General features: G+C 37.3%; 1 protein-coding gene and 1 pseudogene across 9 annotated transcripts in view; one reads left to right on the top strand and one right to left on the bottom strand.

The window, feature by feature from the left end:
• PCED1B (PC-esterase domain containing 1B) overlaps window positions 1-22,497 on the bottom strand; it is a 160,257-nt gene that overhangs the window by 88,057 nt on the left and 49,703 nt on the right. The window lies entirely within an intron of this gene.
• On the top strand, window positions 9,498-10,197 carry LOC134759363 (interferon-induced transmembrane protein 3-like; annotated as a pseudogene).

The raw sequence follows: 22,497 nt of genomic DNA, 5'->3' as shown, positions 1-22,497 counted from the left end.
TATTCAGTAAACCTTGTTGTAAATAGATATGTTGTTATCCAGGGTTTGTTCCATTTCTACAGCACAGTCAGAGTTAATTTAGCATTATTCCTAAGAGCCCTAGGATTTTCAGAATGATAAATGAGCATTAGCTTCAACTTAAAGTTACCAGTTGCACTGGTACCTAACAGGAGAGTCAGCCTGTCCTTTGAAGCTTTGAAGTTAGGCACTGACTTCTCTCTAGCTATGCAAGTCCTAGATGGGATTTTCTTCCAATAGCAGGCTGTTTTGTCTACATTGAGAATCTTGTTTAGTGTAGCTGCCTTCATCCATTATCTTAGCAAGATCTTCTAAATAACATCCTGCAGCTTCTACACCAGCACTTGTTGCTTCACCTTGCACTTTTATGTAATGTGGCTTCTTTCCTTAAACCTTATGAACCAATCTCTCTGTTGGCTTCAACCTTTTCTTCTGCAGCTTCCTCACCTTTTTCAGTCTTCATAGAATTAAAGAAATTTAGGGTCTTGTTCTGGATTAGGCTTTGGCTTGAGGGAATGCTGTGGTTGGTTTGATCATCTATTCAGACCTCTAAAATATTTTCCATATCAGCAATAAGGCTGTTTTGCTTTCTTATCGTTTGTATGTTCACTGAAGTAGCACTTTTAATTTGCTTCAAAAATTTTTCTTTTGCATTTACAACCTGGTTAACTATTTGGCACAAGAGGCCTTTCAGCCTATCTCAGCTTTTGACATGGGATCCTCAGTAAGCTTAATCATTCCTAGCTTTTGATTTAAAGTAAGAGAATTGTGACTTTTTCTTTCACTTAGAGACCATTGTAGAATTATTAATTGACCTAATTTCAATATTGTTGTGTCTCAGGGAATAGGAAAGCCCAAGGGATTTTCAGACAGGGGAATGGCCGCTCAGTGGAACAGACAGAACACACACAACATTTGTTGATTAAGTTTGCTGTTGGTGGTCCTGTAGGATGATAATACCATATTTTCACTGTACCTCTTTTATATTTAGATATGTTTAGATACACAAATAGTTACCATTGTGTTCCCTTGGGTCCATCACATAGCCTAGCTGTGTAGTAGGCCATACCATGTAGGTTTGTGTAAGCACACTCTGTGATATTCAGATGATGACAAAATTGCCCGACAATGCCCTTTTTAGAAATGCAATGTATGACTATAAAGGAGAAGCAGAATGGAAAAATTTTGAAAATTTTCAACCTGGCCATGTAAAGAATAAAAAAGCCTATTCAGGAGAGCAAACCAAGTGTGTGACCAAGATACTGTTAAGGAGATTAGTATGGACAGAAAGAATCATCAAGACAATAGGAGAATGACCTCAAAGTCATTTAGAGATCCTTGAGGCTGTCCCTCCTGTTACAGGACCAGAGCTCTAGGAGGACAGGATAGTTTCAAAGGATGATCCTGAGAATCCTCTGTGGGCTCACTACCCAGAGCCTCCTAGATTTCTCCTTCCCACATTTCAGTGCATTGCTCCTCGGCTGCCCTAGCTGTGGCTAAGGCACAGTGGGACCAGGTGTGGCTCAACCCACTACTCTACAAGGTATAAGCCATAAACCTTGGTGGCATTCGTGTGGTGCTAGTTCTTCAGGCATGAGAAATGCAAGAGCTGTGGGGGCATGGTTTCTTTCACCTAGATTTCAAAGGATGTCATAAACAGCCTGGGGTCCCTGATAAAAATTTTTTGCAGGGGTGGAGTAACTACAGAGAGCCCCAACTAGGGCAATGCTAAATGGAAATGTAGGGTCAGAGCTGCCACAGAGAGTTTCCACTACGGCAATGCCTAGTAAAGTTTATTTCTGGGCTCTCTATTCTGTTCTGTTTATCTATGTGTCTATTTTTACACCAGTACCATACTATTTTGATTACTATAGCTTTGTAACATAATTTGAAGTCAGGAAGTATGATCCTCTAGCTTTGTTCTTCCTGTTCAAGATTGTTTTAACTATTCAGGGTCTTTTGTGTTTACAAGTAAATTTTAGGGTTTTTTCTTTTTCAGTGAAAAATGCCATGGGAATTTTGATAGGGATTACACTGAACTTGCAGCTTGCTTCAAAAAAAATGGAAATTCTAGCAATATGATTTTTCTGATTCCATGACCATGGGATATCTTTCCATTTATTTGTGTCTTCCTTATTTCTTTCATCAATGCCTTATAGTTTTCTGTGTACAGATCTTTCATCTCCTTGGTTAAATTTATTCCTAAATATTTTAATTTTTGATGCTATTATAAATGGAATTGTTTTCTAAGTTTCTTTTATGAATAGTTTTTTATTCAATGTAAGCTTGTCGTTCATGTAGAGTAACACAGCTGAGTTTTGTATGTTAATTTTGTATCTTGTAACTTTACTAAATTCATTTATTAGTTGTAATAGTTTGTTGGTCAAGTCTTTAGGATTGGCTATGTACAAGATCATGCCATCTGTAAACAGAAACAATTTACCTTTTACCTTTCCAATTTAGATGCATTTTATTTCTTTTTCTTGCCTAACTGCTCTGGCTAGGACTTCCAATACTATACTGAATAAAATTGGCAAGGATGGGTATCCATCCTTGCCTTGTTCCTGATCTTAGAGGTAAAGCTTTCAGTGTTTCACAGTTGGGTATGATGTTAGCTGTGGGCTTATCATATATGACCTCTAGTATGTTGAGGTAAATTGTTTCTATACCTAATAAGTTGAGAGTTTTCATCATAAAGGATGTTGAATTTTGTCAGTGCATTTCTGCTTCTATTGAAATGATCATAGTTTTTATTTTTATTTTTGTTAATATTGTGTATCACATGTATTGATTTGTGTATGAACTTCTTAAAATTAGTTTTTTGCCTCTTTCTCTCTTCTTCTGTTACCATAATTTGTAAATTCATTTGCTTGATAGTATCTCATGGCTTCTTTATGCTTTCTTAATTCTTGTAATTTCTTCTTTTGTTTTTGTTCCTCTAATTGGCTAATTTCAAATAATCTATTTTTGATTTGCTGATTTTTTTCTTCTGCACGATCAAGTCTGTTGTTGAAGCTCTCTACCGATTTTTTTCATTCTGTCATTATATTCCTCAGCTCTAAGATTTTGTTTAGTTCTTTTCTATGTTTTTCATTTCTTTATTACATTTCTCATTTTGTTTATGGATTGTTTCCATGATTGCATTTGTTTGTGTTCTCTTGCATCTCATTGAGCTTTTTTAAGATAATTATTTTGAATCATTTGTCAGGCAATTCATAGATATCCAGTTATGGGGGTTGGTTACTGGAGCTTTATTAGTTTCCTTTGGTGTCATGTTTGCCTGATTCTTCATGATCTGTGTAGCTTTGCATTGGCGTCTGTGCATTTGAAGGAGCAAATACCTTTTCCAGTCTTTATAGATTGATTTCAGCAGGTAAAGACCTCTTGTTAGGTCCATGGGCTGATGGAATCGCCACCAGGATTGCAGTTGAGTGGGGCTGGAGTTGGGCAATGTGACTGCTGCTGGGTCCAGTGTGGGGTCTGCAGTTGGTGGGCCTGTTACTAGAGGCTCAAGTGAGCACGGATCCTCTCTGGTCCTTCAGTGAAATCAACTGTCTCTAAGTTTTTGGTCAGTAGGTCTGGTTCTGGGACAAGGGTCCACTTCAGGGTTCGAAGTTTGGTCTACATCTGGCAGGCCTGTTGCCAGATGCATGGATGGGTGTAGTTCTCTGAGGGTCTCTGCAAGGGTTCCCACTGGTTCACTGGGCAGAAGAGAGGGACTCAAACTGAGTCACAGGACTGCTTCAGGGTCCACACAAAAGCTCAAGGCCTGCCTCCTGGGTCATGGATGAAGGTGCCTCCTCCTGGATCCTTTGGTGGGAAGGACTGCCCTGGGACTGCAGCTGAGTGGTGCTGAAGCTGGGTCACAGGACTGCTTCAAGATCTGCAGCTGGACTTAGGCCAGTGAGTCTGCCTCTAGTGACATAAAGGGGCATGTCTTCTGGTACATCCCTGGGATGGGAGGACTGCAGCCAGATTGGAGCTTAGAGGGCCCAGAGTCAAGTTACAGGGCTCTTTGAAGGTATGCTGTGGAATGTAGGTAAGCAGATGGGCCTCTCAAGGCATGGATGGGCATGTTTCCCAGCAGGTTCCTGTGTGAGCAGGACTTCTCTCAGACCATGGCCAAGAGAGCTTGGAGCTGGGTCCCAAGCTGCTTCAGGATCCACAGCCAGGGCTGTGGTCAGCAGGCCTGTCGCCTGAAGGACAGGTGGGTGTGAGTCCTCCCAGGTCCCTTGGTAGATGGCTCTGGTGGCAGGACCAAAGCCAAATGGGGCTGTAGCTGAGTCCACAATGGAACAGAATGTTTCTGATAGTGTCACAGGACCACAGTTGGTGAGCCTACCACCTAGGTGTGAGTCTGCCCTTTCAAAGGAGCCATCTTTGGTCTTAGGCTGTACTTGGGTTTTGCAACCTGGGGTCCACAGCTCCCACAAAGGCCCTTTTGTCCACGGATGGCTACCAAATTCTTGTTGCTCTGGGGAAATATGATCAAGGGACCTCCTATTCCATCACTTTTTCCTCCTTGTTATATCTTAAACAGACACTTAGTGAGGAGCAAATTAAGCAGACTTCTCAAGGCTGTATACCTAGTAAAGAGCAAAGCCAGGACTCAAATCATGGTCTTCTGCTTGCACAGCTGAAATGATCAACCATTATACAGTCTCATCCTTTTAAGTACCTCCAGTGAATTCAGTCTCTTAAGTATGAAACAGCTTAGAGGCATGTAGTCTGTCAGCTGAAAGTACCAAGAATGTTTTAGAAATGATCCCTAGTTGAAGGCCACTTCAGTGAATACACTCATCTTACCTAAGAAGGTTTTGTTTTGTTTTGCTCAGGATATTCAGCAGGTAAACATATCTTGGTACACATAGGGACAAACTAGTCAACTATATTAGAGAAGGGAGATTCACTTCCTTTGCACTCTTTCCCTGCTTACTCATTGTATTTTGGATATATTTTCTTTTTTTGCATGCAACCACTACAATTATGATTAAAGGAAAATTCTGTCATATCTTTTGTCAAGACGTGAAGCATTTTCACTGTCTTCTGAGATAACTGAAATCTCAATAGTGAAGCAAATCATTGGTATTTCAATCTTGGTTGTGTTTTCTATGTGGGTCAAAATGGAGACAGTATATCATCTCATTCCATTGATCGAATAAGGAGAGAGGTTTTAGGTACAAATATTAATTCATAAAACAGAGTTGAAAGTGACAACATATTTTGCTGCCCCTGACACTTTGATGTATGTATTTCTTGGCAGCTCAAGATGCCAGGGGCATAAAAATCTAGATAATATAGGTCAAGAAACCCTGGGTTTTCAAACCCACATTTTACATCAAAACTATAAACAAATGAATCTTAAAACTCTGTACTTATTTAAATTATGGATTTATTTTAAAATCTGTGCTTTGCTGCATTATATATTTACAATGTTGAAAAAGATTAGATTTCAATGATCAGGGTGATGTAGCAAAAGCAAAACAATGTTCTTTTTCAGAAAGCATCAATCCATTATTAAATATCTAGATTATTTGATAAGCAAAATTCCTCATTAATATGCAGTAACATATGCAAGGTAGTCTTTTAATCCTGGAGAAGCTTGTTCAGAAGGAAGCACCACAAAATAGAATGCTTATTTTATTTTCAAGCTGGGGTTTTCAATCACCCTGGCAGGATGAGTTTTAATCAGCTTTTGTTGTAACATGAGTAGTAACTTCAATATATGCCACACACACACATCATCTAATATTTTATACCCTACTCACACGAAACACACATGTACACACTATATACTATACACCTGCCACACCACACAGATACATACATACATACCGTATTGCATATATACACTCTACTCTCCACCAAGCACAGAAAAATACACTATACACATGCCACATCATAGCACACACACCATAGCATATGCACACATATCTCTCACATCAAACTCATGTACACAAAATACCATACCGCACACATATACATACTATATGCACATACACCACACAAACACAAGACTTTGCCACATATGCACTACACATACCATACCACACATACATTCCCTTTCATACCCAGCACACATACACATACATCCCACATGATCTGGCCACTGGCTGCCTTCCTGACCTTATTTCCAACTCTCTCTCCCCTTTTCACTGTACTTGAGCTACGCCTTCCTCTTTGCCTTGTCTTGAGCACACCAAACACACTTCTGTCTTAGCCCATTGGCATTTGCAGTTCCCTCTGCCTGAACTTCTCTTTTCCTGGATGTGCACATGGTGTACTCCCTTTTCCTTAGAGATCCTTTCCCTGACCCTCCCCCAATGCAAGATAGCACCCAGATCACTTGCTCTCTGCAACCGTCTGCTGCTCCCCATTACTGTCCTGACTGGCCTTAGCTACCTGTATTCTGAACTCCAACCATAAAATGTAAGTGGTTCTTAGAAATCATCGAATTTAGTCTAACGTCCTCATTTGGCACACAACAGGAGGGAAGCTTCAAAAAGAGAAGTAACTTGTCCAAGGTTACAAAAATCATTCATTCATCCATTCAGCAAATATTTAGTAAGCACCTATTATGTCACTATTCTCAGTACTAGGTATCAGAGGGGTACAAAAAGGGCAAGGACTTTGAACTCATGAAACTTACAGTCTATTCAGGGAGACAGATAATAAACAAATAAATATATAAAATAATGTCAGGTAGTGATTAATGCTTAAAGAAAAAGCAAGGAGGTAAAAGGAGGTAGAAGTAAGAAAGAGCCAAGAATAGTTGAAAAACATTATCCCAAAGGCACAAGGACATACAGTCTATTGGAAATTTTTCAGAAGTTAAAGCATCTGTTTATTTAAGATGGTAAACAAGTGGCAGCCTGGTTTGCAAATACAGAAGGCTTAGCTAGAGGGTCATTTGGACTTGAAAAGGAGGCATGGTTTCTGAGTCTTGGCTCGAGGCAAGGATGGTGTAGACCCCTATATGTTATAATGACATTCACAGTGACAATAATTGCAGTTAAGATAATGGTGAAATACGTACTGGATCCATTCAAGGCATTGTACACAATGAGGCACTACAGAGTTTAGATACTCCTGTTAGTGTCAGGTACTGATAGTGGATAGAGCTAATCTGAGAGCCAGGAACACATAGAATCTTCTAAGAAAATAATTAATAGTCTAAAAACGTGGGCCAGGCTACTGAAAGTTAGGAAGTCAAAAGTGGTCATGCATAAGGCAAGACCAAAATCAGATTACTTGCTTAGTAATGTCCAGTTCTATACTTATTCTGGAAAGGTTGAAGTCTACTACTGCCATCATGAGAAGAGGCCAAGCAATACAAAGGCTAAGAAGGGCAGATCTGATCTGATCTGAGCCAAGAAGCAATGGCTCCTAAGAAAATAACCTACCAGCATCTCAGAAACTCCCTTCGTCTTCTCATGTTTGAGGTTCTACCCAGGAAGCAGGCACCAAATGGAAATAGCTGAGTATGTGTACGTGTGTTTGTATGCATGTGTGTGTAAAAGAGGAAAGAACAGACATGTTTTGGAGGCATTGCTACCTATTGAACAGTATGTCCTGTTTACCATGTCTGGTACAATTATCCCAACTCACCATCTTTTTAAGGAAAATATTTTAAGGAACAGTAATGTGAGTTTGTATGCTATGTGAAACTCCAGAATGAGTGCCTCTTCTCAGATAATTCGAACTGTTCATAGGCAATTTCAAAAATATTGACCATTTGCACTTAACTAATGTCCTTTTCAATGACAAGAAGTTATTCTGAATAAAGTTTCAAATCCCTAAAATGGCTCACACCTCTTAGCTTCAATGTAAACATCTCTGGAAGTGATGTAGATTTTGAGACTACCTAAGCCTTGTAAACTTTAAGTATTTAAATTATATCTTTTTTGTTTGTTTTTTGTTTTCTGGGTTTTTTTTTTTTTTTTTTAGACAGGGCCTCACTCACCCTGTCACCCAGGCTGGAGTGCAGTGGCATGATTTCAGCTCAATGCAGCCTCAACCTCCAGGCTCAAGTGATCCTCCCACCTCAGCTTCCCAAGTAGCCGGGACTATAGGAGTACACCACCGTGCCCAGCTAATTTTTGTGTTTGTCGTAGAGATGGGGTTTTGCCATGTTGCCCAGGCTGAACTGATTCCTTTTTTGAAAGACAGAATAGCTTTCCCTAAATGTTTAGAAATTAGGATAAAAACATCTTAGAAAAACGTATACAAGAATCTAATAGCATTCTTTTAGGTCTTACGTTATATAGCTTAAATATTTTGTCTCCAATAACAGATAAATAATTTTTGCAGAGGATTGCCTTGGATTTGTTGATGATTCCACTCTAATCACACCCATATTTGAAAACATATTTTGGACATGATCAAATAAGAAGCTAGCATGTTTAATCAAAATATGCCATTAATTGTTTAAATGTGAAGGAAATAAAAAATGAAATTAAGACTTTGTTTATATTCATATCATGGGAAATTTTCAAAATAGATTTTGTAATCAGTACCAGAACCTTTCACAACTTGGAGAACGGCAATAAGACATTGCTGAAAGTAGTCTACAGATCTGTTACTTCCCAACAATTACAGTAATCGAGAGTGTTGCATAGTTTGCAAAATACTTCATGAGTTATTTTAATTAGCAAAACAAGGTATTGGCTAGGAATAAAAGTTATTATTATTTTCATTTTATAGATGAGAAAACAGAACCACAGAAACTTGAGGGAGTTACCCAAGGTTACGTGGCAAAGGAGTGACGGTGGCACATCTAGAATGCAAGTCCACTGACTCTCATCATAATGGCCTTTTTATATCGTGCTTCTCTTGAACTATGACTTGTCTTCTAGTGTATGTAGATATCGTTTATACTTAAATATTTGCCTAATACTATCTCATAATGATGCTGATTATTAAAATGGAAAGTAAAGTTTGTCAACAGCGTCACTTAAAATTGGGAAGATTAAGGAGTATGAAAGACACTGAAGAACTACGTTCAAAGAGTCATCTTTTAAAGTTCTGGTGTGCAAGTTTTGTGCAGTGCATAAAGGCATGAATATTTGGTTTATTTCCCCGCTAAGATCACTCAAATTTCCCTTGGGTACATCACACTGCCTTCTTATTATTCACTTATCCTTTAAGGTAGGTGACAATTTGGCTTTTGTTATCGCCTATATCTCATTTTAAAGTGAAATCAGGCTGAAATTCTTTGCATAAGAGGGCTTAAGAAGTCTATCTGTTAAGATAAAGGGAAGAAAATAATTTATTTCAATCATTAGAAACTTTTGACAGGTGGACAGGCTAATTTTCTTGATTTACAAAGAGCTCATTCAAATGAATTGAAACGTGAGCAAATCAATAGAAAAATGGGCAAAAGATAGGATCATGCATCTTACAGAGCAAAAGTACAAATGGGCAAGAAATATGTGAAAGATGATTATAATAAAGGAAATGAATACCAAAACATGATATATCTATCAAACTGGCCAAAAAAAAAAGAAAAAGAAAGAAATTGAATGGTGAGTACTGGTGAAAGTATGGAGGAAAAAAGGCTCCTGTACCCTTCTGGTGGAAATGCAACTTTGAATGCTCTCCTGGAGAGTAACTTGTTCTTATCCACAAAAATCTTTTTTTTTTTTTTTTTTTTGGAGAACCATCCCAGCAACCCAACCACAGCTGGTTTTCCCTGGATAACATGAACCACACTGTCCAAACCCTCTTCACTCCCGCTAACACAGGCCACCCCACCAACTATGAGATGCTCAAGGAGAAGCATGAGGTGGGTGTGCTGGGGGCACCCCACAACCCTGTGCCTCCAGCGTTCACCATGATCCACATCTGCAGTGAGACCTCCGTGCCCGACCATGTCGTCTGGTCCCTATTCAACACCCTCTTCATGAATTCCTGCTGCCTGGACTTCATAGCATTTACCTACTCTGTGAAGTCTAGGACAGGAAGTCTATGGACAGGAAGATGGTTGGCGACCCATCTGGGGCCCAGGCCTGTGTCTCCACTGCCAAGTGCCTGAACGTCTGGGCCCTGGCTCTGGGCATCCTCCTGACCATTCTGCTCATCATCATCTCAGTGCTGATCTTCCAAGTCTCTCGATAGAACAGGAGACAGCATCCAGACCAGGAGCTCTGCCCACAACCTGTCTCCCATGCACTCCGCCTTCCATTCCTTGCCCCGCCCCCAGAGCTGAGTCCTGTATCAACCCTTTATCCTCACACACTTTTCTACAATGTCATTCAACAAAGTGCACATGTTCGTGGTGCAAAAATAAATAAATAAATAAAAATAAAAAATTTAACTTTCTTTAACCTACTAGCTGGTACTTTGAATAAAAATCTTAATTGCATATATCCTTTGAAGGAGCAAACCCATTGTATGAAATTTGCTATAGGAATATAGTGATGGAAGTTCACCTAGATCTATGGACATGGACACCAAACTCATTAATTAAAGCATTATTTGTAATGGCAACAAAGTAAATGACCAATTCCTATCAGTAGGGATTGGTGAAATAAAGTTAAATCCATCGGTGCAAATACTGGTTCCTAAAAGATACTGTAATATATGTATATGAAATGATTCTCAATATTTGGTAATAAGTTAAAAAATGAGTGAAGAGGTGTATATAGTGTGAGCTCTGTTCTATGGATTAGGAAAGAAGAAAAATAGTTTGAAAATATATATGAAAACATGTATATGCATGTATGTATCTTTTTGAGATAGAGTCTCACTCTGTCACCAGGCTGGAGTGCAGTGGCACAGTCTCAGCTCACTGCAAGCTCTGTCTCCTGGGTTCAAGCAATTCTCCTGCCTCAGCTTCCTGAGTAGCTGGGACTACAGGCGCCCGTCACCACACCCGGCTAATTTTTGTATTTTTAGTAGAGATGGGATTTCACCTTGTTGGCCAGGATGGTCTTGATCTGTTGACCTCGTGATCTGCCCGCCTCAGCCTCCCAAAGTGCTGGGATTACAGGCATAAGCCACCGCACCAGACCTAAGACTTTGTTAAATACAATTTTCTTTGAGGTGAAAGATTAGATGGGAAGGGGTCAATTCAGGTGGGGAGAGGTAGCTTGAATTTCTGTTTTGTATGTTTTTGCCCTGTTTAAAGTTAATATTTTCTAGCCAGATACATGTATTTTGTGTTTGTTTGTTTTAAATATTAATAAGGGATATCTTCTCTATATTTCACTGAATTGAAGAAAAATAATTGAAGGAAGAAAGGAAGGAAGGACAAAAGAAAAGAAGAAAGGAAAAAGTTTCATGTTGATAAGGGAAAACAAACACACAATTATATCTACAAAGTAAATTTTGAAATCTCTTGTACTAATTTCATAAAGGCCTTGCACTTTCCAAATCTCCTTTTCATTCTCTGAGTGTGACACAAAATGCCCACGATGTCATGGAATGTATCCTTGGGCATCTGAAGATGCTGTCACATCTGGATTGATTATTCACATCATAATACAGTCAGGGACTGTCTTAGTTCGTTCGGGCCACTTTAACAAAGTGCCATAGACTGGGTGGCTTATAAACAACAGAAATTCATTTATCACAGTTCCAGAAGCCCAAAATCAGACACCAGCATTGTTGGGTTCTAGTGAGGGTTTTCTTCTAGGTTGCAACCTGCCATCTTCTCATATCCTCACATGGCAGAAAGAGAGGGAGAGAGCTCCCTGGAGTCTCCTTTATAAGGGCAGTAATCCCATTCATGAGGCTAGAGCCTAAATCACCTCCTAAAGGTTCCACTTCATAATACCATCATATCAGGGGTTAGGATTTCAATATATAAACTTTTTAGGGGACAGAAACATTCAGTCCATAACAAGGACCTTGGTTGCTGGAAACAGTATCTTAAAAGTCACTGCTAGGATTCCCTTCTTTCCCTTGCCCTGACAAGTAATATATCTGGGTATAATTTTTGCTCATACTGTGATATTAAACACAGTTTGAGCTGTAGCTTATTTAATACGCACCAGGATTTTATTAGTGCAAACTCTGAACAGGTTTCAGTGAGTATGAGATTATCAGGCCTGAACCCACATCTCACACAGTCATTCTTTCAAGTCTCACAGGCATGATGTACCCATCATCCCTACCTTGCTCCACTCCTATAATTAAACCTAAATCATTATTGCTGAACTGAACATTACATGCCTACTTTTGGTCCAAACATGTATCTATTTTATTTCTGTTTTTTCAGGGCTCTGTACAAGGGATGCCACATCAGAGGATCCATCACATCAAATCCTTCTAGGATAGGGACAGAATTATCTTTAGTCTCTGAGTACAATCCCTATCACAGAAATCATGGACCTTGAAATACTTGGAAAATGTGTTTGCAGACATCATGTTCCCTCTTTTAATTTAGCTTATCAAGGGTTGAATTCTAAATTTTTTTGTGCAGATTTACCAATATATGAAAATAAAGAGTCAGGAAATAATGTTTGTTTTCATAATTTAAATTAACTTTCCATTATTTTATGGAACTACATGTAAAGAAAATACAGTCCCCTTTGTAAGAAACAGGGGAAAATTATCTTATATATTGTATTTTCTTTACATATGAAAAACATTAAGCATATTAAAGTAGAATAGTATATTGAACTATGTATCAGTGTTATGAGATCACCATATCAACATTTCCCCCCTTGAATGTACTGTATTTTGAATGATAATCTTTAACAAAAAGACTCTTAACTTTCAAAAATTCCACAGACATTGGCTAGATATTTGTACCAGTTAGATTTTGGTTCTCCTTTCATAGCGATGCCGATATTTAGGGGACATTACTCTCCCGCCTCAGAAGCTCATGGCTTAGGTTTTACTGCAGTACCAGTGCTGCACTTGGGCTGAGTCACATATATAGTGTCCCTCCAGTCTTCCTTCTAACTGACAACACAGGTTCTGCGGCAGTTGGGTAGGGTTGTGTTTAGTTAGGGTTGTCTGGAAATTGACTTACACATAGTACAATGGCTAAACTGACTTCATTGTCGGATGGAGCCAATACCTCAGCCTGATGACTTCAAATAAACCATCCTGGGTGAGATGGATTGCTTTCCTGATAATGTAAAGACTGCATTCAAACTTTCAATTATAAACCCAAGTGCAAGCCGTTTAATTCCCCCATAGTATTGGGCCATTTACACAGGGGTATTTGTTGCAGAGGAAAAAATTCTATTAGAACCTTACTTTTAATTTGGATATACTAGATCAAAGCTCCAGATTGCCAAGCTTAAGTACACATGGAAATAAAAATTAATCAATATAATGTATTTGTTACTTTTCCCCATAACTATGTTTATGTACACCCACTTCAGTAAATCAAAGCTCCATCTCAACTGACTTGTTTAGAAGAAGCTCACATGCAAATGAGAGAGTTCACAAAAGGGGAGAGGTAATTTACTATGTATTAATATGACTACTGGCAGCCAGTTAGTGTTTTTTTAAAAAACAAAAAGCACTGGGAAAATCACAATGTTTCCACTCGATGCTAATGACTTTCCATGCAAAGTTCATTACTGGCCAGGACATCTGCCTTTCACTCCAACTTCCCTATTTTTTATGTAAGTATAACTAAATAGAAGTAAAACATAGGCTGGGCGCAATGGCTTACGCCTGTAATCCCAGCACTTTGGGAGGTGGAGGTGGGCGGATCATGAGGTCAGGAGATCGAGACCATCCTGGCCAACATGGTGAAACCCCATCTCTACTAAAAATACAAAAATTAGCTGGATGTGGTGGCGCATGCCTGTAATCCCAGCTACTTGGGAGGCTGAGGCAGGGGAATTGCTTGAACCAGGGAGTCGAAGGCTGCAGTGAGACGAGATTGCACCACTGCACTACAGCCTGGTGGCAGAGTGAGACTCCTTCTCAAAAAAAAAAAAAAAAGAAGTAAAACATGACAATAGTGTCAGCACAATCAGGATGCAGGATAAAACTGGAAATGATCCATGGAGAAAACCTTTTCCTACACATGTTGCTCCCTCCAACCTTTCTCCCCTTTCCATTTTGTGCTCTGTAATGTCAACAGTGAGAATTATCTGGAGCAATTCCTGCCACTACTGATGAAGGACAATGGTGTACATACCTGGATGCTCTGCCAGATGAGGAGCTGCAACTTTTTACACATTTACCCTAACAAGTTTTCTATGAAAATAGAATGAATTGAATAATTTTCTGCTTAAGCCATAGATACACTGAGTTTCTTAGAGGAGGCAAAGGTTCTTGCATTGATTAAGGAGGGCGTTTTGGGGGCATTCTGAGGTCAAGGATTGAAGTGGGCAGGTGAAGTATCTTTCCTCAGCCTAAGGAGTGGAATGCCTAGGAGTTTCAGATACTTTTATTTGCTATGCCAGCAAGTGACAATGGCTTGACATTTTTATTGGATGAATCACCTTTTAAGTAAGTGATAGATATTAGAATGCCTCAAGTCATAGAATAAGGATATGTTTTCTCAATTATAAAAGTAACTCAAATTCATAAATATGATCGAGATATCTTCAGTTTTTAAAAACTGTTTTTGGCGGATGACTGAACATACTGAATATGATTATTATATTAAAATACAAGTATGCACTGACTTAATATTTAAGTAATGTATGTAATTGCTTGACACATCTCAATCATCTTCGTTAATTGTAAATAGCTGATTAATATGACTTTTACTCTGATGTGACAATAATAATCTGTATCTGTAAACAAAACCAAACATAACAGCACTAATAACATGTATCTTAACCCTTAAGAATATATAATATGATCATTGCTATAAAAATGTTCATCCTACTGACCACACACATCTTTTCTTTTTTTTTCTTTAATGCTAAAGTTAATTGTTCTGATAAAGACATGAAATTTTTCTGTTTTATTTTCTAGAGGCAGGATCTCACTTTGTTATCCAGGTTGGAGTGGGGTAGCATAATCATAGCTCACTGCAGCCTTGAATTCCTGAGCTCAAGCAATCCTCCTGCCTTAGCCTCCTAAGTAGCTGGGACTACAGATGTGCACCAACACATCTGGCTAATTGCAGAATTATTTTATTTTATTTTTGTAGAGATGGGATTTCACTATGTTGCCCGGGCTGGTCTCAAACTCCTAAACTTAAGTGATCCTGTTACTTTGGCCTCTCAAAGTGGTGGGATTACAGGTGTGAGCCACCACATTTAGCCTCAAACATATAGTGACAATCATAATTAAACAATTTTCATTGATAACATCCAAGACACAAAAACAATTGTGATTAAGAATATAATGTTGTGAAATAACCAATTTCAATTTTCCTATCTACCCTACGCTTTTTTTTTGTTTTACAAAAAATTGGGTAAAGTATATTAAGTGACCTTTTATTTCATTGTGTGTATTAACTCCTAACCTTTTAAAATAAAGCCTTACCACTTAAAAAAATTAGCCCAACAAACGTTTTTTGTGTTCCTACAACTCAATGGCTCTCAAACTACTTTTGAACAGTAGAATGTTAACTTCAAGTGAAATTTTATTTTTAAAAAACCCATATATAAAAGTGAATAATATGAAAGTGCTCTGGATGAAAAGGGAACAAGGAAGTCAGAGTCTTACCTACTAAGTGTCTTCTTTGGGCAGAACTCAAGACGTTTTGCCAAGCACAGTTTGAAAACCATTGCTTTTGCTCATTATAAGAAAATTTTTCTTCATCTGAAGCCATGCAAGTCCAATCAGTGTGTACACTACACTGTTGATGGTTGTAATGGACAGGTGCCTACTAGGCACACCACTCCCCACTGGGGTCCCTCGGAGTTCCTGCCAGATGCATGGTCTCATCTCCATCCTTTGTACCTTGTGATTCCACCACTATAGTCACAGGTGATTGGACTAGGAATGGGCATCTGATCTCAGGAGCTCTCTTTAGACTGCCCAGTGGTATTTATATAACCTGGCATGAGAATCCCACCCAAGGGGGCATGCCACTCTTTTTTTTCTTTAAAATTTTTTTTTTAATTGGCTAGGACTAGGATAGGAGGGGCATGCCATTCTGAAGGGTTGACCTATTACTCTCTGCAGGTAATATTTTTAAAATTTTATTATTTTATTTTATTTTGAGACAGGGTCTCGCTCTGCCACCCAGGCTGGAGTACAGTGGTATGATTATGGCTCACTGCAACCTCTGCCTCCTGAGCTCAAGCAATCCTCCTACCTCAGCCTCTTAAGTAGCTGGAACCACAGGTAGCTAAGACCACAGGCGCAAGCCACCACACCTGGCTAATTTTTGTATTTTTCATGGAGACAGGGTTTCACCATGTTGCCCAGGTTGATCTCAAACTCCTGAGCTCAAGAGATCCACCTGCCTCAGCCTCCCAAAGTGTTGGGATTACAGGTGTTAGCCACTGTGCCCTCCCTTAAGGGAATTTTAACTTGAGATGTACACATAGGAATATGGCAGGGAAATAGATGTACCAAAGGAAGGCAGAAAGCAGAAGGGTGGTAGGCAAAGAGAATTAGAATTAGTTTGTTAAGGCAGGAACAATGAAAGGAAAGAAGAGAGCAGCTGAGTTTTAATGATAGCAGAGATGGAGAAAGGAGCCGTGGATGCCAGCTTCCCAGTTTCTTTGCCAGACCACCCAGGACTATTTGAAGGAAATTCAGAGATGGCTTTCTGCACTTCCTCACTTTCCCAAGTGTCCTTATAAAAGCCTCTACCTTGCTAAACATTCCCTGTTGTTTTCTATGCAGAAAAGCGTCACTAACCCCATCGCATGGTTTGTCTAATTTTCCAAACATATAATTCAACTCAGAAGATATCATGTAAAGCCAGCTTTGAACATCAGATTTGTCTATATCTCAAGACTAGGAATCTCAAATGCATGACAGTTCCTCTTCCAGTTACCACACCCGCATCCTTTGCAGACATCAATAATTAAACATGTTCTTTTATTTTACTGCTGAGACAGAAATCAACTTCAGACATTTTTTTCAAACAGTTCTCTAGACAGCTTGCCAATCTATATTGTTGATACAAGAGTTGAAATCTGTTTACCATTTTACTTCAGTAAATATTTGCAATGGGATCTTTCTTTTCTTGCTTAGCAGAATATTTGGGTAGATCTCTGGTTTTCAGTGTTCTCCATGATGCCTTAATGCTTCAGCTGAGGTACCTCTTGGGTTGCCTCTAAGAGAGGAGTAAGGCAGCCCAGAGTGAGGCTGAAGAGTTAGAGTCTAGATAAAGAAGGTGCCTTCTCCATTTTTTGTTCCTCAAACACTTTTAAACAGATAAGGCACTTTTATCTGTTGCATGTATTTAAGTTCCTAGTAAAATTTTATTTGAGGAATCATTTCTACAACTAAAAAAAAAAGTTAAGTTGAAACCACCAAATTGCTATAATCAGCCCTTGAACCACAGTGCTCATACCACTGTATTATTTCATAAATTTGACCTGACTCAAATTGGCATAATCAGCCAACAATTTCATTTTTTTATTTAAAGATCTAAATTTACAGAATAACTTTTCTAAGTATTGTTTTTATGTTGCTTTATTAATGAAGGATGCAACCATGCATCTACGATTCCAAGATCTTTCAGAAGACATGACAGCACTGTTCTCCTACAAAACTTTAATGAAGCATAAAGCGGTATCGTAATGCAAAAGTGAATGTGCACTCTCAACAATCGAAACATATAGACAGGAAATCAGTGAGTATATCGAAGACTTGAACAACACTATAAATCAATTTGACTTGACTGGAACTTACAGAACACTCCATCCAACAACAGCAGAATTCTCATTCCTTTCAAATACACATGGAACATTTACCAAGATAGGCAACATTCTAAGCCATAAAACATATCTAAATAAATGTTAAAGAATTTAAGTTTTATAAAATATACTATTTTACCAAAATCGAATTAAATTAGAAATAAAAAGCAGAGGCTGGGTGTGGTGGCTCACGCCTGTAATCCTAGCACTTTGGGAGGTCGAGGTGGGCAGATCACGAGGTCAGGAGATCGAGACCATCCTGGCTAACATGGTGAAACCCTGTTTCTACTAAAAAATACAAAAAATTAACCGGGTGTGGTGGCACATTCCTGTAGTCTCAGCTACTCGGGAGGCTGAGGCAGGAGAATTGCTTGAACCTGGGAGGCAGAGGTTGCACTGAGCCAAGATCGTACCACTGCACTCCAGCCTGGGCTACAAAGTGAGACTTCTTCTCAAAAAAAAAAAAAAAAAAGAAATAAAAAACAGAAAGATAGCTAGAAAGTTCTCAAGTATTTGGAAACTAAATAATACACTTCTAAACATCCCCTGGGTAACAGAAGAAATCAAACGGAAATTATAAAAGATTTCAATCTATATGTAAATGTAAACAAAATATTATAAAATATTTCAGTCTGAATGTAAATGTGTATCAAAATTTATGGGATGCAGCTGATGCAGTTCATAAAGGACAGTTTATAGTGCTAAAATGACTACATTCAAAAAAGAAGAAGGATCTGAAGTCAATGACTTTAGCTTCCACCTCAAGTATTAGAAGATAAAGAGCAAATATAACCCCAAATCAGCAGAAGAAATGAAATAATAAAGATCAGAGTGAGTATGCATGAAATAGAAAACTGAAAAACAACAGAGAAAATAAATGAAACAAAAAATTGATTCTTTGAGAAAAATCAACTAAATTGAATAAACCTCTAGCCAAAACAATGAAAAAGAAGAGTGAGAGAAGAAACAAGTGACCAACATCAGGAATGGAAAAGCTAACAGCACTATGGACTCAACAGAGTGTAAAAAGAATAATTAGGGAATATTATGAAGAATTTTATGCAAATAAATTTGACAACTTAGATGACATAGATGAATTCCTTGAAAGACACAAATTATGAAAGCTGATTTAAGAAGAAATAAACAACCTAAATAATTCTATATCCATTAAATAAATTGAAATTGAAATTAAAACCTTTCCACAAAGAAAATTCCAGGCTCAGATGGCTTCTTTGGTAAATCTGACCAAATATTTAAGGAAGAAATAACACTAATTTTACAGAAGTTTGCAGGGAAATTACTGGGGAATAAATACTTCCCAACTCATAGCAGGCCAGCATTATGTTGATACCAAAACCAAAGACGTTGTAAGAAAAGAAATGTACACACCAATATCCCTCATGAAACTTAATGCAGAAGTGCTTGACCAAAGTTTAGCAAATTGAATGTAACATTACGTAAATAGGATAATAGTTCATAACAAGTGGGTTTACTCCAGGAATACAAAGTAGTTTTAACAATAGAAAACCATCAATATAATTCATATTAACAGACTAAAATGAAAAACATGTGATCATCTCAATAGATACAAAGAAAGCATTTGGCAAAATCCTACATGCATTCCTTATAAAAACTCACATTAAGCTAGGAATAGACGGGAAAGTCCTCAACCTGAAAAAAAATTTTTTTCTTTACATAAAAGCCTTACAGTTATCATCATACCTAATGATGAAAGGCAGACTGAATGTTTTCTTTGTAAGATTGACAAGGCAAGACAGTTCACTCTTACCACTTCTATTGAACATTATACTACAGTATCAAGCAATGCAATAAGAAAAAAATGTGATTTTGAAAGAAATTTTTGAAATGATTGGAAAGGAAGAAATAAAATTGAGTTTATTTGTAGATATCTTTATATGTAGAAAATTCTATGAAACATTTTAAAAAATGATTTGAACTAGTAAATGAGTTAAGCAAAATTGTGGGATACAATAACAAAATGTAAATTCAATTGTATTTCTATGCACTGGCAGTGAACAATCAGAAATTAAAATTAAAAACATAATTCCATTTATAATAGCATCAAAATACAAAATACTTAGGAATGAATCTGACAAAAGCTGTCCAAGACTTGTACACTGAAAACTACAAAACACTGCTTAGAAAAGTTAAAGATCTAAATAAGTGTAAAGATATACCATGTTTATGGTTCAGAAGACTCAGTATTATTAGGATGTCTATTACCCTCAAATTGATGCACAGATTGAACACAATCTCAATCATGTACCCAGCAGACCTTTTGTCAAAATTGACAAGCTAATCATAAACTTCATACAAAAATTCAAAAGACCTAAAGTAGTCAAGAAAAGCAAAAGAACAAAAGTGGAGGGCTAATACTACCCGATATTAAGATGTATTAAAAAGCAACAGTAGTCAAAATAGTATGATATTGCCATCAGATAGACAAATAAATCAATAGAACAGAATAGCAAGACCAGAAAGTCTAGATCTCCACACATATATGGTCAATTGATTTTTTCAGGGGTACAAAGGGAATTTACTAGAGAAAGGGCAGTTTTTTCAACAAATGGTAATGGAACAATTTGCAATCAATACACAAACAAAAAATGACTCTCCATACCTTGGGCAGTGTAAGAAAATTAACACAAAATGAATCATTGACCAAAATGTAAAACAAAGGGCTAAAAAATTTCTAAAAGAAAACATGGGAGAAATCCTTTATGAACTTGAGTTAGGCAAAGATTTCTCAGGTTTGACACCAAAAATACCCTCCACACAACAAAGCTTGGTATGTTGGACTTCACCAAAATTAAGAATATCTGCTATTTAGAAAGCACTGTTAAGAGACTGAAAATTCAAGCACAGATTGGGAGAGAATCTTTGCTCATCACTTACCTGTTAAGAACCTGTATTGAGAATATATAAAGAACTCCCACAACTCTATCATACAAACCCATTCAATTTTTTAAAAAAGGGAATCAGATTTGGACAGCCACATCACCAAAGATAAATACAGATGGCAAATAAGGACATGAAAGTTTGCTTATAATCATTAGTAAAATGCAAATTAAAAACACAATATGATATTACCACACTCTATTTAGAATGCCTAAATTTAAAGACTGATCATAACAAGTGTTGATAAGCATGTGGAGCAACTGGAATGCTCATATACTGCTGATTCATTTCTTAAAAAGTCATACAACTCTCGCATGACCCAGTCATTCCACTCCTACCTATCTTCCCCAGAGAAATAAAAGCAGGATACAAGAACAAAGTGTAAACTCAATTGTATACAAAACAAAAAAAAAACTCATGTATATGCAAAGACTTGCAGATGAATGTTTATAGGAACTTTATTTGTAATAGCAAAGAAACAGAAAAACACAAATGCTTGTCAACAGGTGAATGAATAAACACATTTTGGTATATCCATGCAATGGAATAGTGTTCAGCAATAAAAAGGAGTAACTATTGATACATAAAACAACATGCATGAATCTTAAAGTAATTATGCTGAGTGAAAAAACTAGACAAAAGAGTACGTATTGTATGATTCCATTATGTAAAATTATAAAAAATTAAAACTAATCTATAGTGGTAAAAAGCAGTTAATGATTTCCTAGAGATGAGGGTGAAAAGCAAGGAGGGACTGTTAAGGACATGAGAGAACTTTTTGGGATGTTAGATATGTTCATTATTGTGATTGTAGTGATAGCCTTGTGGGCGGTATACATGTGTGAAAACTTGTCAAGTTACACATTTTATGTGCAGTTGATTGTATGTCAATTATACATCAATGAAGTTGTTAAAAATGTAAGTACAAAGATGTTAATTGCACTGTTTTTATAGTAGCCCAAAATAGAAACAACAAAATTTCTAAAAATAGGGAGTGGATAAATAAACAATGATGCATTCATAAAATATCAAGTAGCCACTAAAGTGTTTTCAGAGGATACTTAATAACATGAGAGAAGGGCCAAGTTACAATGAAAATTTGAATGAAAGAGAGAATTCAAAATTGTAGATAAGCATGATACTGATTTTGTAAAATGAAAGTATAATAGATACAAAAAGAAAAGAAAAAGTTACTTAAGGCTTGTGATGCCCTGGCTCTATCACCTGTGTTTAGAACACTCATTGTAACAAATATGCATATTCAACTTTTGTTCTTGCCTTCTTATATTCACTGTTTTTACTTGAATATAAAATACATTAAGGGAAAAGAAACTGTTATTAATTTTTTTTGATATACTGGTGGACTTACTATGGAATTTTGGTACATTGTTTTGTTGATTCTATGAAACTGTGTATATCTTAACCATATATCAAATTTTTAAAGGGAAATGTTTGTGCAATCTCTATTCTCTATAGATAATTGATGTCATAAAAAAATTAAGCACCTTTGTTTAACTCTGCATGGATAAAATACAACTATGCTTGGGTAGAGTTGGATTTATATGAGGCTATGTTCACACACTGGCTAGAAGGAGCAATTAGAGCTCAAGTAATGTCTGTTATATCTTACAAAACAATTTTTGGTGTTCGGTAACATGAAAGCACTTTTTTACCTAACGAAAGTTGTAAGAAAGGTTTTTTGACCAGTAGATGTAACTGAACATGGATCTCTTCAATGTGACTGCTATCAAAGACATTACCTTGTTTTGTGGAAAACTAACAATCTCCCTATTTTCTCTCAACTGTGACATAA

This window comes from Pongo abelii, chromosome 10 (genome assembly GCF_028885655.2).
Source record: "Pongo abelii isolate AG06213 chromosome 10, NHGRI_mPonAbe1-v2.0_pri, whole genome shotgun sequence".
Taxonomy (NCBI): Eukaryota; Metazoa; Chordata; class Mammalia; order Primates; family Hominidae; genus Pongo; species Pongo abelii.
Note: the sequence above shows the minus strand (reverse complement) of the source record. Positions and strands in the feature narration are given on the sequence as shown.